This window comes from Aegilops tauschii, chromosome 7, assembly GCF_002575655.3.
Source record: "Aegilops tauschii subsp. strangulata cultivar AL8/78 chromosome 7, Aet v6.0, whole genome shotgun sequence".
Taxonomy (NCBI): domain Eukaryota; kingdom Viridiplantae; phylum Streptophyta; class Magnoliopsida; order Poales; family Poaceae; genus Aegilops; species Aegilops tauschii.
Window position 1 is genome coordinate 612,939,751 of NC_053041.3, and position 5,716 is coordinate 612,945,466.

The 5,716-nt window shown below is 40.8% G+C and overlaps 1 long non-coding RNA gene across 1 annotated transcript; it reads right to left on the reverse strand.

Moving 5' to 3' along the window:
* Nucleotides 1–1,550: 1,550 nt before the first annotated feature.
* LOC120968343 (uncharacterized) lies at nucleotides 1,551–4,349 on the reverse strand. Its single transcript, XR_012189850.1, has 3 exons — nucleotides 4,175–4,349; nucleotides 2,640–3,101; nucleotides 1,551–1,958 (listed from the first exon to the last, which is right to left on the reverse strand). It is a non-coding gene; the product is annotated as an uncharacterized lncRNA (long non-coding RNA).
* Between the last annotated feature and the right edge of the window lie 1,367 nt (nucleotides 4,350–5,716).

Sequence of the window (5,716 nt, forward strand, 5' to 3'; positions counted from 1 at the left end):
GTCACCTCCACCGAAGGATCTAGCAAGGGGTAAAGTCTGCACGTTTCAGTACAAGCTAGTGACGTCAAAAACCAAATAGTAGCAAGAAGAAGAGAAACTCTAGTACATGATGATTAGTTGAAGAAACATGAACTACATTCAGTACTGATGTTTCCATCATCCTACTATCACCAGTAGAGCAAACTACAGGTTACCATAGTTCTGGAACCATGTACTTCACGACAGATGTATGTAGTAACACAAGACGCATGACACCTAAAGAAAAATTATTCATTCAAGAGACTAGAAATTATACATACAAGTACTGATGGCCTAAAAATCAATCTACAGATGATAGATAATAATAAAAAAACGACAGCAGCATATTTTCTTCATTATATAAAGAGAAACTAACATACTGTTATGTGCACGCAGATGCACCAAAAGAAACTAAAGACCATTTATCTTAAGGATTCCACATAGCTCCCGAACATGCTTATCATCCAAGGAAAGAAGCATAGCTTTTTCAGGGGAAATCAATCTACAACCATACGGATATTAGGACTATCTCGGTACAGTATATGAGCATGAGCGATACATCAGGCAGTATACGTGTCTGGAGAGAAAGAATTACGACCCACAAGGCAGCAGCGATAGCTTCTACCTTCACATATATTTCAATACCTACTGCTATTGTCATGTATGTTAAATATGCAAGAGGTAAAAATGACAATTATGTACATCCATTGCAAACAGACTTGTGAAGAAGAAGATAAACCGCTAATGCACTTCAATCATTAATCCAACATTGCACATTTTCGCTGTTATAGTCAAGCAGCAGCTCTTGTACTCGAAGGCCTATAAAATAAAATGGATAAGTTAGATTGATTATTGTAGGTGCAGCACATTTTCTGGAAGAGGCATAAACATGAAATGAAATAGATGTAGTATCATCACTACATGAAAGGAGCATTATACTTGGAAGGAAAAAACAGCATCCTGTCACCAAACAAACACTACTTGACAGGAAACTGTGCATTTCATCCCTGTATCCATTAGTAGCAGTATAGCAGCAATGATTCACATGGCACGAATAATTCATTATGAGGAAACATGTTACTAGGTATGAAACAAACTATTTACACAGGTAAAATGGACACATGTACAATACATAGCTTGCTGTAAGCAGGAAACACTAGTGCTCATATACCAAAATCAACGGCAATACTTATGGACGATAGTAACAGGGTTAAACATCAGAGAAAGCACTTGCTAAGATATCATCATTTAGGGGCATTTACACCACCAATGTGGCAAACTGCAAAGCTGGTCTATTTGTCACCAGTTACAAGCATATTCTCGTTCATGCATAACTACTAGATAGGAAGTGCGGCTTGCCGCACCCCCCAGCCCAAACTCATCCAGCCCCCTATACATGATCATGACCTATCTTAAGAGAACCTTCTCAAAAGAAGCAAATTTACCAATAATACAATACAAAGTTTTCATTAGGGCCCAATAGCCAAGGACACATCCTTCATTCATATTCAAGTGTGCATCATCTGAATCTCACAAAAAGAACACAAATAAATAGCATATACAATTAGTTAATTCTCTTAAGTTTCAGAAGACGCCCATTTGGTGATCATGTTTATTTGCAGGAACACAATCAATAAGACTTCAGCACGCTTACAAAAACTCAAATCAAATAATGGTTATGCCAAAACACAACAAAAGATGAAAATATGTAGACGTGGATGAATTCACTCCTTGAGCTATAATCTATCGTAGGGGATGAGAAAAGAAAATCTCAAATCCTAGAGTGAATGTCTGCATCATGGTCACAGGCAATGGTACCGACGGGACTCTAATTGCATCAGCTTCCATCTTGATTAATCCGGCAACCCGCACAAGCACCGGCTTCTCCTAATAGATGAAACTTCAGGTCCCTCAGTTTATTTCCAATTGGCGGATGGAGGCTGGCGAAACACAGAAGTAAAGTCAACAGGAAATTCTAAACCTCATAGGTTTGAAAGCCAAGCTCTTTTATCCATCTATTATTAAGTTATCTTTTAAAATAACTAAATACTTAGAAGGCATAGATGCAACTGTGTTCTTCGTCTAGAGAAATAATCCTCTCGTAAAGTTGTACCATGTAACATAAATTTTCAGTCACTTGGTTCAGCTACATAGAAATGGCGTTCTCATTGTCGGTGTCTAGTAGAGACAGAAGAAAGCATTTTCTTAGTTAGACCAGTTTTAACAGATGGTTCTGCAAGTAGTCTGATTAGTAAAAAAAACACATGGCAACAAGCTCCTGTTAGTTCAGTGATGGGCAATAAGCACACTAAAGTGATTTCAAAAAAATTCAGGAACAGGAAGTAGCAAAAATAGAAGTTTCCCTTGGTTAACTATATAGTGTACTGCATTAAAAATTTCCGTCCGAAAGCTTCGGATGCTTAACTGAACTTTTTATATTCTTCAGTTTCAGTTTGGTGGTCAAGCTTAATTGATGCTAGGCATTTGAGAAGCTTAACCCAACTGTATCACGTTCAAACAAAACCTAGTCCGTTACATATCTATATGGGGTATAAGATAGTAACCGCCAGCAATGTACGGGTTAATGAAATGAGCAATAAAAGTTAATGAGCAAATCATACCTCACTAAACAACATTTAAAATGGTCATAATTTGCAATGCCACCTATCACTTGAACACAACCTGGATGGGAAATGAAAGGAAAATGTATAGCAGAACAAATCCTCACATGAGAGTAGTTTGAATCTACAAATGAAAATCAAGCCACAGATCAGCTAATAAAAATCGCATGTAGTAATAAAAGGAAAATGAGGAGGCAACTGCAAAGGTAGTAGATGCCTACACTGGACAGTATGCACATTGGCTATACAAAATCATAAAAAACTAAAAATATTGCAACCATGAATAAGAAAAACGGAACACCAGTGTCAAAAACGGAACACAGTTGGTGATGAAGAAAATTGAGTTATGTAATAATTGAGTTACTGTTAAGAAGTTTCAGGTTTTTGAATTATGCAAGTAAGCTTACCTACATCTATTGTGCTCCATCAAAATACTCTTCTTGCTTCAGGAGATATAGAAATCTGATTAGTATTACACTAAAAATCATTAGAAGCAACAGATGTGACAATAAGCGCTTGCGTTAACGAACAAACATCCATGCTACACAGACGGGACAATGAATCTGTTCTTATATGTATTTTATCAGCAAAAATGTGACACTCTGTTTCCTCTTACTAACATATATGGTTTGAGCAGTGAAACCAAGCCAAAATGGGAACACACAAAATCAATGAATAAAAAAACTCACCACTGATACGCATGCTACTGGAACTATGTTAACATGGAGAATATAACTTGCTCAAAGATAAGTTTTCATTAAGTGCAGTGTGGAATGATGTTGAAGAGACAGGAGAAACGAAAATTGTGAGAAAATACCCGTTATGCTGACTATACCCATAAAAGGGAGAAATCATTGATAACTTCCATTGATAAGTACAAAGGTTATAACATTTATCTACTTCCAATTATCATGTCAATTTAAAAGGTATATTTGCATTTCATTTCTAGTCCAGACAAACAGTAAATGTCGGACGACGTGCTTATTTGTAACTAAACTAAATCTCCAAAATTATGAAAATGATAATAGGGAACTGGGAGCATGGTATGAACTTTGCCGCAAGTATCATAGCAGTACTACGGTAATGCTAAATGATAACAGAAGAAATATTGTAAGGAGTCAGCTTTGCTACTCAGCAAACATTATGAGACATATATTGTACGATACAGATGAATGAATAGACTAACTCGCCTTTGGTATTTGAAAATCTATCTTTAGACAGTCATCGAATAATAATTAATCCAGAGCAGTAAACTGATGTCAGCGCATCCTATTGCTATAATTTGTTAGTACTGCAAATAATGGTTTTTTCAGCAAAGTTGTACCATAGTATTGAGATTCTCTCATTTCTTAAATTAAATTTGGTTAATATTTATTAGAAGAGAATTTCTGTTAGCAATCTCAAAATTGATGTAGCTATTACAGGAGAGAATTGCTACGGTGTATACAAACATTCTAGCTGGAGAGAAATTCTGTCAGCAATCAATGCCCAGCAATAGTGGTACCAATTAATGTAGATGTAGGTACAGATTATACCTTTCTGGAGATCAGGTTAAGAGCATGACCATATTTCACATCCATGCTGCTAGTCCTTGCTGCTTTATCTCTCAGGATGCAGTATATGTACCAAGACTACACCGCTGGTGGTCACAGAGTAGATTGAATACTTTGACATCTGCATCAGGCGCAATGCTTCATGGAGATCTCTCTGGGCAACCGTTTCTGAAAATCAGCATAGATGGAGCACCGGACAGACCTGCAGCAAATCAAGCAAATTCTTTGAGATTGCAGCACTTGGCAAACAAGAAGGAATCTGTAGGTTGTGGTACCTAAGCCTAATTAGACAGGCAGACCAGCAAGCACATGAGGGAACCCAAGCTAGGTTGTAGAGTTAAAGCACATGACAAGAATAGTGACCACCATATAGGCTGCCAAAGCTTGAACCCTAGCTAATCTGGATGGCCACAACTCAGAGCAGAAAGCAAGCAAGCACATGAGGGCTACGAAATCAGGAGAGAGAGAGATAGGTTAACCTGGACGGGCCCGGAGCTCCTACTGTTGCCAGAACACCTCAACCCCACAGCAGCTGCTGCACCATATCTGAGAAAGAAGGAAGAAGAGGAGAGGGTGAGAACCAGAGTAGATCGGAGAGGAGGAGGAGGGGGTGAACTAACCGGAAACAGAGGCCCAGCCCGATGCGCCCCTGCAAGGCTGCACCTCGTGGCCGGCGGGAAGCGGAACCACACGTAGGGGCGAGGGAGGAGACGGAGAGGAGCCGTCCGAGTCCACCGGATCCGCGCCGGCGGCGGAGGCGGAGCACGAACTAGAGCAGTGCGGCCGCCTCGGCCTCCGTGAGCGCGAGCAGGCCGAGGAGGAAGCCCACCAGGAACCCCGCGGCAGTCATCCCGCGCGAGCTCCCGGCGGCGAAGGAGATGGCGGCGGGGTAGGGAGGCGTGCGCGGGGTAGGGTTTGGAGGGAGAGAGAGGGGTGAGGCGGGACGAAGAGAAGACGGGGCGGCGGGAGTGCGGGAGGAGGAGGCGGCTAGGTCATCTCAGAGGAGCCACTATGATTTATACCCTTGTGTGTGAAATGACGGAAATGCCCTCGGCGGGGCAGCGTAATTACAGGCGGTGGCAGGAACGAGGCGGTAACTATTCATTGTAGCAGTAACTTTTTTTGATCCAACGGCTGATATCGACCAGGAGCGAGATCCGACGGTCCTAAACGCATCAAACAATTGATCCGACGGCCGAGAGTGGCTGAGCTCTGAGAAGCCTCAGATTCTCCCAACAAACATAGTAGTCTGATAGTCAGCTCTATTTCAAAAACTAGAAGCAAATCAACCGCCCCTCAAAATTTCTGTACTATCTAAACCAACAAAGATGTCAACTCAAATACTTCTAGAAATCAGTGCCCATACGCACTTGTGGGTTGCAGAAACACTAGAGTTTCACCACAACAGTGCACAGACTGCAACAAATGAATAAACAAATTAAACAACATGCCACAATTTCCTTGGTGCCTACAGTACCACTGTGATTCATTGACATTGCCAGGGGCAAGGGAAGCACCCAGCGA